This window comes from Bos javanicus, chromosome 16, assembly GCF_032452875.1.
Source record: "Bos javanicus breed banteng chromosome 16, ARS-OSU_banteng_1.0, whole genome shotgun sequence".
In the NCBI taxonomy this organism is placed as follows: domain Eukaryota; kingdom Metazoa; phylum Chordata; class Mammalia; order Artiodactyla; family Bovidae; genus Bos; species Bos javanicus.
In genome coordinates, this window is record NC_083883.1 from 1353970 (window position 1) to 1366920 (window position 12951).

The window sequence follows — 12951 nt, forward strand, 5'->3', positions numbered from 1 at the left end:
AACAATTCCATTCACCATTGCAATGAAAAGAGAATAAATCTACCTAATGAAAGAAAACACATATATATAGAAAACTATAAAACAATGATGAAAGAAATCAAAGATGACACAAATAGAACAGTCAATACAGTGAAAATGAATATACTACCCAAAGCAATCTAGAGATACAATGCAATCCCTATCAAGCTACCAACGGTATTTTTCAGAGAACTAGAACAAATAATCTCACAATTTGTATGGAAATACAAAAAACCTCAAACAGCCAAAGCAATCTTGAGAAAGAAGAATGGAACTGGAGGAATCAACCCACCTGGCTTCAGACTATACTACAAAGCTACAGTCATCAAGACAATATGCTACTCGCACAAAGACAGAAATATAGATCAATGGAACAAAATAGAAAGCCCAGAGATAAATGCATACACCTATGGATACCTTATCTTTGACAAAAGAGGCAAGAATATACAATGGAGAAAAGACAATCTCTTTAACAAGTGGTGCTGGGAAAACTGGTCAATCACTTGTAAAACAATGAAACTAGAACACTTTCTATCACCATACACAAAAATAAACTCAAAATGGATTAAGGATCTAAACGTAAGACCAGAAACTACAAAACTCCTAGAGGAAAACATAGGCAAAACACTCTCTGACATAAATCACAGCAGGATCCTCTATGACCCACCTCCCAGAGTAATGGAAATAAAAACAAAAATAAACAAATGGGACCTAATTAAACTTAAAAGCTTTTGCACAACGAAGGAAACTATAAGCAAGGTGAAAAGACAGCCTTGAGAATGGGAGAAAATAATAGCAAATAAAGCAACTGACAAAAAATTAATTTCAAAAATATACAAGCAGCTCATGCAGCTCAGTACCAGAGAAAAAAATGACCCAATCAAAAAATGGGCCAAAGAACTAAACAGACATTCCTCCAAAGAAGACATACAGATAGGTATTAATCACACGAAAAGATTCTCAACATCACTCATTATCAGAGAAATGCAAATCAAAACCACAATGAGGTACCATCTCACAACGGTTAGAATGGTTGCTATCCAAAAGTCTACAAACAATAAATGCTGGAGAGGGTGCAGAGAAAAGGGAACCCTCTTACACTGTTGGTAGGAATGCAAATTAGTACAGCCACTATGGAGAACAGTGTGGAGATTCCTAAAAACAGGAAATAGAACTGCCATACAACCCATTAATCCCACTGCTGGGCATACACACTGAAGAAACCAAAACTGAAAGAGACACGTGTACACCAATGTTCATCGCAGCACTGTTTACAATAGCTAGGACATGGAAGCAACCTAAATGTCCATCAGCAGATGAATGGATAAGAAGGCTGTGGTACATACACACAATGGAATATTCAGTTCAGTTCAGTTTGGCCACTCAGTCTTAAGACTTAAGAGCCACTCAGTCTAAGACTTAATAGCGGCTCAAGCTCTTAAGACTTTTGGCTTCAGTTTAGTTCAGTCACTCAGTCGTGTCCGACTCTTTGTGACCCCATGAATCGCAGCATGCCAGGCCTCCCTGTCCATCACCATCTCCCAGAGTTCACTCAAATTCACGTCCATCAAGTCAGTGATGCCATCCAGCCATCTCATCCTCTGCCGTCCCCTTCTCCTCCTGCCCCCAATCCCTCCCAGCATCAGAGTCTTTTCCAATGAGTCAACTCTTCGCATGAGGTGGCCAAAGTACTGGAGTTTCAGCTTTAACATCATCCCTTCCAAAGAACATCCAGGACTGATCTCCTTTAGAATGGACTGGTTGGATCTCCTTGCAGTCCAAGGGACTCTCAAGAGTCTTCTCCAACACCACAGTTCAAAAGCATCAATATTACTCAGCTATTAAAAAGAATTCATTTGAATCATTTCTAAGGAGGTGGACGAAACTGGAGCCTATTATACAGAGTGAAATAAGTCAGAAAGAAAAACACTAGCACATATACATGGAATTTAGAAAGATGGTAACGATGACCCTGTATGTGAGACAGCAAAAGAGACACAGATGTAAACAACAGACTTTTGGACACTGTGGGAGAAGGCGAGGGTGGGATGATTTGAGAAAATAGCATTGAAACATGTATATTACCATATGTGAAACAGATTGCCAGTCCAAGTTCGATGCATGAAACAGGGTGCTCAGGGATGATGCAATGGGATGACCCTGAGGGTAGTGAGGTGGGAGGGGGGTTCAGAGTGGGGGACACACGTACACCCATGGCTGACTCATGTCAATGTATGGCAAAAAGCACTACAATATTGTGAAGTAATTAGCCCCCAATTAAAATAAATTAATTTTTTTTTAATGTCTGACACTTGCAGCCTATTTCCTCCATTTGGAGACCCCTGGCCTTCCTGCCTGTTACCCTCTCACTACCGCACAACACAACTCAACAGGAGCCAGTGTGCTAATCGCTACTAGAAAGGAGCTGCCCCACGCAGCTCGAGAGGAGGCCCCATCACAACTCTAAAGGAGTTCCAAGTCACCTGTCGCACCTTGAGAGGAACCCCAAGTCCCCCACCACAACTCGACAGGAGCCCTATGCTGTCACAGGGAAGGAGACCCCGGCGACAAACAGAGGAGCTCCTTGCCAAAACTGGAGAGGATTTCCCTGCCAAAAGTATGGAGGAGCCACCAGCACATTGCGCCTAGAGAGGAGCCACTCTACCGCAAATAGAGAGGAGGCCCATGAAGTAACTCGAGATGAGCCTGTCACAACTAGAGCGGAGCAACCCTGTGAAAACTAGTGACGAGCCCCCAATGCCACAAGCAGAGAGAACAGCCTCCCCACAGAGAACCCCCAGAGGAGGTACCGCCACTACTAGCTAGGAGCCCCGAGTCCCCTTCTGAACTTGAGAGGAGGCCTATGCCACAACTCAAGAGAAGCCCATGGCCACAATGAGAGAGGAGCCCCACCAGTCCAACCTGGAGAGTGTCCCACCATCACAGCTGGAGAGGAGAACCCGACATCGCACCTGAGATGAATTTCTCACAGGAGGTGCGAGCAGCTTCTCTCTTTCAGAAAACTCAAGAATGAGACCTGGAAGTGATCAATCAGAAGCAAAGCAAAGCCACCACAAGGTTTGTCAGTAACTTACAATGTAAAATCTAAGTAGTATTCTGAGGCAGAAAAGAGGCTTTAGAAAGCAAGTTCTGACTTCCTGGTTCACAGCATGATTCGGAAGAATGTGAAAACACAACCTGGGCACTCGGATCCTCCTGTGAGATTACTGGTTTTAAACAGAGAGTTCTGTGAACAGAGAATACTCTAAGTCTACCTAGCCTGCTTAAGTGAAAATGTACCCTGAGATGACCCTCTAATAAGGAGTTACAGACAGCTTGCTTTCATTTCCAAAACGAACAGGATTTGGCTAACAAAGATGTGGAACTGAATAACACACAAGGAAGGAAAGTTTTTCCAAGTAACTTTCAGTCTAAAATCAACCAGGCTTCAGATGCAGAAAATAGAGCTTTAATCCAAAGCTGGGTTCAAGGATCACACACAGCATGTTTCTGAAGAACATAAAGACACAAAAGGGCTGAGTGGATCCTTCTGGGAGAACCATTGTTTGAGCAGACAGTAAACTATAACATTTTTAGGTGTACTTGACCTCTTAGAAGAACCCCTGCCAAGGCATGACAAGCAGCTTCTTTCTTTCAGAAAGCTCAAGAATTAGACTAGGAACCTGTCAATCTGAATAAAATGAAGGAGATGGCAGTGTTTTTCCAGGAAATGGGTCAAAACCCAACTTGTTTGCTGATTTGCAATGTTACAGCTTGAGCCAAAAGCTCAGTTTGCTATGTCCCCACACAGCATGAGTCTCGGATTCTTCTCTAGGTGTACTGGTTTGAGCAGAGTTCTGTGACTTGCTAGTTCTCTAACTATAACCTGCATACATGAAAATGTCATCGGAGATGGACCTCCTAACAAGGATTTGCAAGCAGCTTGGTTGTTTTGAAAACCTCCACGATTAGACTAAGGCAGTTGTTGAAGAGAATAAAACAAAAGCAAGCAAGGCATCTCGAGGTTGCTTTCCATCTCAAATTAACTCGTTCTCTGAGCCAGAATGTACGTCTTTGACCAGAGCTCAGCCTCAAGGTTCACATGGAGCATGGTTCCAAAGATTTCAAACACACCCAGGGCCCACAGGATCCTTCTGTAAGAACACTGATGTGAGCGGGGAGGTCTGTGACTAGTTAGTTCCTTAGCTATAATAATGTGGTTAGGTGCAAATGTTCTGAGATGACCTCCAAACCAGGATGTTCATGCAGCTTGTTTGTTTCAGAAAAGTCAAGGTTTAGACTAGGAAGTTGTTGATATGATTAAAACAAAAGTTGACCAAAGCATTTTTCAAGTAACTGACCCAAGGCCTAAGAAAAGACCCAAAGAAAAGCCCTAAGCAAGAGCTTGGTTTTCCAGGTTGACACACAGCATGATTCTGGAGACTGCAAAGACACAAACAGGGCACACAATTCTGTGGAAACCGTGGTTCAAGCAGGGAGTTCTGGGTCTCTTTAGTGCTCTGAACGATAACTCACCAGGCTGGGTGAAAATAGACTCAGAGATGACCCTGGAGCAAAGAGTTGCAAGCAGCTTGCCTGTTTCAGACAACTCAGGGATCAGACTAAGGAAGCTGTTGAATGGATTCACCCAAAGCAACCAAAGTTTATTCGGGTTACATTCAGTGGAAAACGACCTCCTTTTCCAAGGCAGATAATACAGCTTGAACCCAAAGCTCGGGTTTCAAGATTCACACACAGCATGATGTGCTTGCTGTGTCTGAACCTCGTAAAATGTCACAACTTATGGATGCCACTGAACTGAATGAAACAATACTTAAGGAATTTGTTGACTGCAATAAAAGAAAAGCACCATTGTGTTTTGGAGGTCAATTTCAGTCTAAAATGGACTAGTTTTCCGAGGAAGGAAATAGAGCTTTCACCAAATGCTCAGTTTCAACATTCACACACAGCACGTGCCTTCCTAAGGTAAAGACACAAACAGGCCCATTAGATCCTTCTCTGGAAACATGCTTTGGGTTGGGAGTTCTGTGACTAGTTAGCACTCTAACTATAGGAAACCTGGACAGATGAAAATGTACTCTGACATGACCTAATGAGGAGTTGCAAGCATCTTTTTCAGTTCTGAAAAGTTGAGGATTAGAGTAGGAAGTTGTCAATTTCCACAAAGCCAAAGTGAGCAGCAAATCGTGTTGCAAGAGGCTAGTTGCCTGAGGCAGGAAATACAGCTTGAACCAAAAACTTGGTTTTCAAGGTTCAGCAGGCACATCATGTTTCCAAATCAGAATGTAAAGACACAAACAGGGCACACTGGATCTTCCTGGGAGAGCGCTGCTTTGAGCAGAGAGTTCTGTGCGTAGTTACTTCTGTCACTACTGCTAAGCTGGTGAGGTACACATGTGCTCTGAGATGAATTCCTCATGGGAGGTGCAAGCAGCTTCTCTCTTTCAGAAAACTCAAGAATCAGATCTGGAAGTGATCGATCAGAAACAAAGCAAAGCCACCAAAGGGTTTGTTGATAACTTACACTGTAAAATCTAAGTAGTTTTCTGAGGCAGAGAAGAGGCTTTAGCCAGCAAGCTCTGATTTCCCGGTTCACAGTGTGATTTGGAAGAATGTAAAGACACAACCTGAGGACTCGGATCCTCCTGTGAGAACACTCGTTTTGAACAGAGAGTTCTGGACCAGAGACTACTCTAAGTCTACCTAGCCTGCTTAGGTGAAAATGTACTCTGAGATAACCCTCTAACAAGGAATTGCAAGCAGCTTTCTTTGGTTTCCAAAACCAACAGGATTTGACTAAGGAAGTTGTGGAACTGAATAACACACAAGCAAGCAAAGTTTTCTAAGTAACTTTCAGTCTAAAATATACTAGGTTTCAGATGCAGATAGTTCAGCTTTAAGGAAAATGTCAGTTTTCAAGGTTAACACACAGCATGTTTCTGACCAGTGTAAATGCACCAACAGGGCATACTGGATCCTTCTCTGAGAACACAGGTTTGACCAGAGTTCTGGACTAGTTTGTACTCCAACAGTAACTAACCTGGTTAGGTAAAAATGTACTCTGAGATGATCTCCTAACAAGGAGTTTGCATGCAGCCTGTTTCTTTAAAAAAAAAAACTCAAGGGTTAGACTATGGAAGTTGTTGAACCTAATAAAATAAAAGCAACTGAAGTGTTTTTCATGTAACTTTCAGTCTAAAACTACCAAGTTTTCAGAGGCAGAAAATACAGCTTTTGTCAAGAGGCTCAGAGTTTCAAGTTCACACACCACATGTTCCTCATTAGCTTAGAGACATACACAGTACATGCTGGACACTTCTGTGAGAACACTGGTTTGAGCAGAGAATTCTGTGACTAGTTAGTACTATACCTATAGCCAACGTGGTTATTTGGAACTGTACTCTGAGAAACCTCCTAACAAGGAGTTTCACAATTCATATGGAAACATGAAAGACCCCGAATAGCTAAAGCAGTCTTGAGAAAAAAGAACAGAGCTGAAGGAATCAACCTTCCTGACCAGATTATACTACAAAGCTACAGTCATCAAGGAAGTATGGTACTGGCACAAAAACAGAAATATAGGCCAATGGAACAAGATAGAAAACCCAGAAATAAACCCATGCGCCTATGGGTACCATATTTTTGACAAAGGAGGAAGAATATACAATGGGGCAAATATAGCCTCTTCAATAAGTGGTGCTGGGAAAACTGGACAGCTACATGTAAAAGAATGAAATTAGAACATTCCCTAACACCATACACAAAGATAAGCTCAAAATGGATTAAATATCTAAATGTAAGATCAGAAACTATAAAACTCTTCAAGGAAAACATAGGCAGAACACTCAATTACATAAATAAAAGCAATATCCTCTATGACCCACCTCCTAGAGTAATGGAAATAAAAAAATAAATAAACATGTGGGACCTAATTAAACGTGAAAGCTTTTGCACAGCAAAGGAAACTACAAACAAGGTGAAAAGACAACCCTCAGAATGGGAGAAATTAGTATCAAATGAAACAACTAACAAAAGGTTAATTTCCAAAATAAACAAGCAGTTCATACAAGTCAATACCAGAAAAACGAACAACCCAATAAAAAAAGGGGGTGAAGACCTAAACAGACATTTCTTCAAAGAAGACATACAGATGGCTAACAAACACACGAAAAGATGCTCAACATCACTCATTATTAGAGAAATGCAAAAATCAAAACTACAATGAGATACCATCTCACAGCAATCAGAATGGCCATCATACAAAAAATCTACAAACAATAAGTGCAGGAGAGGCTGTGGAGAAAAAGGAACCCTCTTGCATTGCTGGTGGGAATGTAAATTGATACAGCCACTATGGAAGATGGCATGGAGAGTCCTTAAAAAACTGGGAATAAAACCCTGAGGAAACCAAAATTGAAAAAGACATATGTACTCCAATGTTTATTGAGGCACTATTTACAACAGCTAGAACATGGAAGCAATCTAGATGTCCATTGGCAGGTGAATGGATAAAGAGGCTGTGATATGTATACACAACACAATATTATTCAGCTATAAAAAGAAATGCATCTGAGTCAGTTCTAATGAGATGGATGAACCTAGAGCCTATTACACAGAGTGAAGTAAGTCAGAAAGAGAAAGATAAATATAGTATGCTGCTGCTGCTGCTAAATCACTTCAGTCGTGTCCGACTCTGTGCGACCCCAGAGACGGCAGCCCAGCAGGCTGTGCCATCCCTGGGATTCTCCAGGCAAGAACACTGGAGTGGGTTGCCATTTCCTTCTAATGTAAATATATGGAATCTAGAAAGATGCTACCGATGAATTTATTTGCAGGGCAGCAATGGAGAAACAGACTAGAGAACAGACTTATGGACATGGGGAGGGGGAGGAGAGGCTGAGACGTATGACAAGAGCAACATGGGAACTTACATTACCATATGTAAAATAGATAGCCAATGGGGATTTAATGACTCAGTGAACTGATGACTCTGACAGGGGCTCAAACAGGGGCTCTGTATCAACCTGGTGGAGTGGGATGGGGAGGGAGATAGGAGGCAGGCTCAAGAGGGAGAGGACATATGTATACCTATGGCTGATTTATGTTGAGGTTTGACAGAAAACAACAAAATTCTGTAAAGCAATTATCCTTCAATTACAAAATAAATAAATTTTAAAAAGTATAAGATATTTTTGTCCTTCAGTCATAATGTTGTGTCTGACTCTTTGTGACCCTTTGGACTGCAGCACACCAGGCTTCCCTGTCCTTCACTATCTCCCAGAATTTCCTCAAACTCATGTACATTGAGTTGGTGATGCTATCCATCCATCTCCTCCTCTGCTACCACCCTTCTCCTCCTGCACTCAATCTTTCCCAGTATCAGAGTCTTTTCCAATGAGTATGCTCTTCAATTAGGTCACCAAAGTATTGGAGCGTCAGCTTCAGCAACAGTCTTTCCAATGAATGCTCAGGGTTGATTTCCTTTAGGATTGACTAGTTTGATATCCTTGCAGTCCAAGGGACTCTCAAGAGTCTTGTCCAGTAACACAATTCAAAAGCATCAATTCTTTGGTGCTCAGCCTTCTTCATGGTCCAACTCTCACATCTGTACATGACTTCTGGAAAAACCATAGCTTTGACTATACAGACCTTTGTGGGCAAAGTGATGTTTCTGCTTTTTAACACACTGCTCAGGGTTGTCATAGCTTTCCTTCCAAGGAGCAAGCGTCTTTTAATTTCATGGCTACAGTCACCATCCACAGTGATTTTGAAGCCCAAGAAAATAAAATCTGTCACTGCTTCCTAAAAGAATAAGATACCTTGAAATAAATTTAACCAAGGAATGAAATACCTCAAACTATAAATTACTAATGAAGGAATTTGAAAGTTATAGAAAGAAATGGAAAGATATCCTGTGTTCTTGGATTGGAAGAAATAATATTGTTAAAATGTCCATACAACCCAAAGCAATCTAGAGATTTAATGCAACCCCTATCAAAATATCCATAACATGTTTCACAGAACTAGAACAAATAATCCTAAAATTTGTTGAAACTGCAAAAGATCCCAAAGAGCAAAAGCAATATTGAGAAAACAAGAACAAATGTGGAGGTATCACATGCCCAATTCAGATCATACTATAAAGCTACAGTAATAAAAACAGCACAGTACTGGCATAAAAACAAACCCATATGTCAAGGGAACACAATAAATAAATGTAATTCCAGAAATAAACTTGCACACTTATGGTCAATTAATCTACAACAAAGGAGGCAGGAATATACAATGAAAAAAAGCTAGACTATGTACACTGTTCAGTAAATAGTGCCAGAGAACTGGACAGCTACAGGTAAAACAATGGAATTAGAATATTTCATCACATCATATACAAAAATAAACTCAAAATGGATTAAAGACTTAAATGTAAGACTAGAAACCATAAAGCTCCTACAAGAGAACATAGGTAGAACACTCTGACATAAATTGCAGCAATATTTTTTGGATCTGTCTTCTAAGTCAAAAAGAAATAAAAGCAAAAATAAACAAATGGGACCTAATTAAACTTAAAAGCTTTTGCACAGCACAGGAAATCATTGACCAAACAAAAAGACAGCCTTTATTTATGACTAATAAAGGATTAACATCAAAAAATATAAACATCTCATACAACTTAATATCAAAAAAACAAACAGCCCAATTTAAAAGTGAGCAGAAGACCTGACTAGACATTTTCCCAAAGAAAAAATACAGATGACCAACAAGCACATGAAAAAATGCTCAGCACTAGTATTTATCAGAGAAATACAAATGAAAACCACGAGATATCACCTCACACCATCAAAAAGTCCAAATATAAATTAATATGTATATATGTGCATACACACACAATAGAATAGTATTTGACCATAAAGAAAAGAAATTCTGCAATTTTCAGTAATGTGGATGGACCTAGGGAGTTTTACACCCAGTGAAATAAGTTACACTGAGAAAGACTAATACTGTATATTATCACTCATATACGGAATCTAAAAACTAAAACAAATAAATGTAGTAACAAAACAGACTCATAGATATAGAGGAAAAACCAGTGGGGAGAGGGAAGGAGGAGCAGCGAGATAGGGGTATGAGATTAAGAGATACAAGGTACTTACACATAAAATAAAGAAGCAACAAGGATATATTGTATGGCACAGGGAAACATAGCCATTACTTTTTAAATGGATTATAACATATAAAAATATTGAATTACTATGTTGTACACTGTAACTAATATAATATTGTGAATTAACTAAACTTCAACAAAACATAAAGAAAAACTGACAAGAACAATAAGTCTGAGTTAAAATAATTAAGGGACTTGGAAGATTTTATTAAATGGAGATGCATTTCCAACGGCTGAGTGGAAAGACTCAATAGTATATAGATATCAATTTATCCCCAAATTAAGTCTATAAGTTGAAGGAAATTTTAATTTAAAAAATTCAATAAAAATTTTTGGAACTTGAAAAAATAACATCTCTTTTAGTAACTTTTACAACTTATCTTACTAGAAAAAAATGTGTATCTTCAAATATGGACTCTGACAGTGCCATTAATTTAAAATTGCTGCATTTTAGTAAAAGCCATCTCATCCTCTGTCATTCCCTTCTCCTCCTGCCCCCAATTCCTCCCAGCATCAGGGTCTTTTCCAATGAGTCAACTCTTCACATGAGGTGGCCAAAGTATTGGAGTTTCAGCTTCAGCATCAGTCCTTCCAATGAACACCCAGGACTGATCTCCTTTAGAATGGACTGGTTGGGTCTCCTTGCAGTCCAAGGGACTCTCAAGAGTCTTCTCCAACACCACAGTTCAAAAGCATCAATTTTTCGGTGCCCAGCTTTCTTCACAGTCCAACTGTCACATCCATACGTCCACTGGAAAAACCATAGCCTTGACTAGACGGACCTTTGTTGGCAAAGTAATGTCTCTGCTTTTCAATATGCTATCTAGGTTGGTCATAACTTTCCTTCCGAGGAGTAAGTGTCTTTTAATTTCATGGCTGCAGTCACCATCTGAAGTGATTTTGGAGCCCAAAAAAATACAGTCTGACACTGTTTCCACTGTTTCCCCATCTATTTCCCATGAAGTGATGGGACCAGATGCCATGATCTTCATTTTCTGAATGTTGAGCTTTAAGCCAACTTTTTCACTCTCCTCTTTCACTTTCATCAAGAGGCTTTTTAGTTCCTCTTCACTTTCTGCCATAAGGGTGGTGTCATCTGCATATGTGAAGTTAGTGATATTTCTCCCGGCAATCTGGATTCCAGCTTGTGCTTCTTCCAGCCCAGCGTTTCTCATGATATTTCTCATGAAACTCCAATACTTTGGCCACCTCATGTGAAGAGTTGACTCATTGGAAAAAACCCTGATGTTGGGAAGGATTGGGGGCAGGAGGAGAAGGGGATGACAGAGGATGAGATGGCTGGATGGCATCACCGACTCGATGGACACGAGTTTGGGTTAACTCCAGGAGTTGGTGATGGACAGGGAGGCCTGGCGTGCTGTGATTCATGGGGTCGCAAAGAGTTGAACACAACTGAGCGACTGAACTGAACTGAGTAAAAGGTGAAATAAAAGATCTACATGTGTTCTGTTCCACTGATGTGGCCAAAGGAACTCAAGAAGAGCTTTGCTTAAGATCTTCATATTCTTTTTTTAGTCTTTATTGAATTTGTTATAATATTGCTTCCATTTATTTATTTATTTATTTTGGTATGTGGCATTCTAGGTCCCTGACCAGGGATCCAAATCAACATCCCCTGCAAATTTATTACTGTTGTGAAATGAGAAGGTTTGGAGATTTACCAGCTGCATTTTGACTACAAATATCAATTACATGGAAAATTATTTTAAAAATAAAACAAATTTCTTTTAGTTCAGTCTGTTAGACCCTTGTTCATGTTATTACTTTAGATAAATTAAGTTTGACTATTTCATGACTACAATTATATTTAATTTCTAACACAATTCCTGATTCAACCTTATTAGCACAATCTCTAGTGTTACACAATGTTAGTAAAAGGCCCGTGGTTTGTGCCTAACAAATGTCTATGTTTATGTTTAATTAGATTAAAAACATAAGTCGGATCCTAAACATGTTAGGATGGCACTGTCTGGTGGGTCCTGGTTGGGTTCCTGGTCCCTAAGTACCATGCTTCTCAAGGCAGGGATTAGCACCTTTTGGTAGCTGCAAAGAAGTTAGAAGGACAAAGAACCTCATTTAGGACCCACAATAACTTATTCCTACTGGATACTAGACCAGGATCCTGCTCCGTCACAGTTCTATAACCTTAGTTCCGTGAAGTTTTTCTCACTCAAAACAAAGGAGACACCATTCTTTCCTCATCAACCCTACTAGTATTTATCTTGGTGGTGGTGGTGGTTTAGTCGCTAAGTCGTGTCCGACTCTTGAGACCCCATGGACAGTAGCCTACCAGGCTTCTCTGTCCATGGCATTTTCCAGGCAGGGGTACTGGAGTGCGTTGCCGTTTCCTTCTCCAATTTATCTTGGAGGATGGTGTAAATCAATAAACTTTTAAGAAACCTTCCCCCAAATTTCAGAATTCAGAAATGTATAGCTTTAGTATAAGAAATTAGAGTGAAGGCTTACCCATGTTAGACTATGCCTTTGTGGCCTGAGAGATGAGCACGAGAATGACAATAAACGCGCTTTGGGTGTACTGAAGGGAACCTGGCGGATGGACAGAGACAATAGCAGAAAAACTGGGGAGACAAGAAGGTAAACTCAGTTCTAATCGACGGGGTTGTGGGTTTCGGTCTGAGACACAAAATTACCTTATAAGACGTCTGACAAAACCAACACGGCCCATAAAGACACACTCCCAACCACTTAGGAACCCAGACGCAGGGTTA

At 40.2% G+C, this 12951-nt stretch overlaps 1 long non-coding RNA gene across 1 annotated transcript in view; it reads right to left on the reverse strand.

Annotated features, from left to right (window-relative positions):
• LOC133227440 (uncharacterized) overlaps window positions 1-12928 on the reverse strand; it is a 33049-nt gene extending 20121 nt beyond the window's left edge. Inside the window, exon 1 of the long non-coding RNA XR_009729823.1 lies at window positions 12689-12928. This is a non-coding gene — a long non-coding RNA (uncharacterized LOC133227440). The remainder of the gene's footprint in view (window positions 1-12688) is intronic.
• Window positions 12929-12951: the final 23 nt, after the last annotated feature.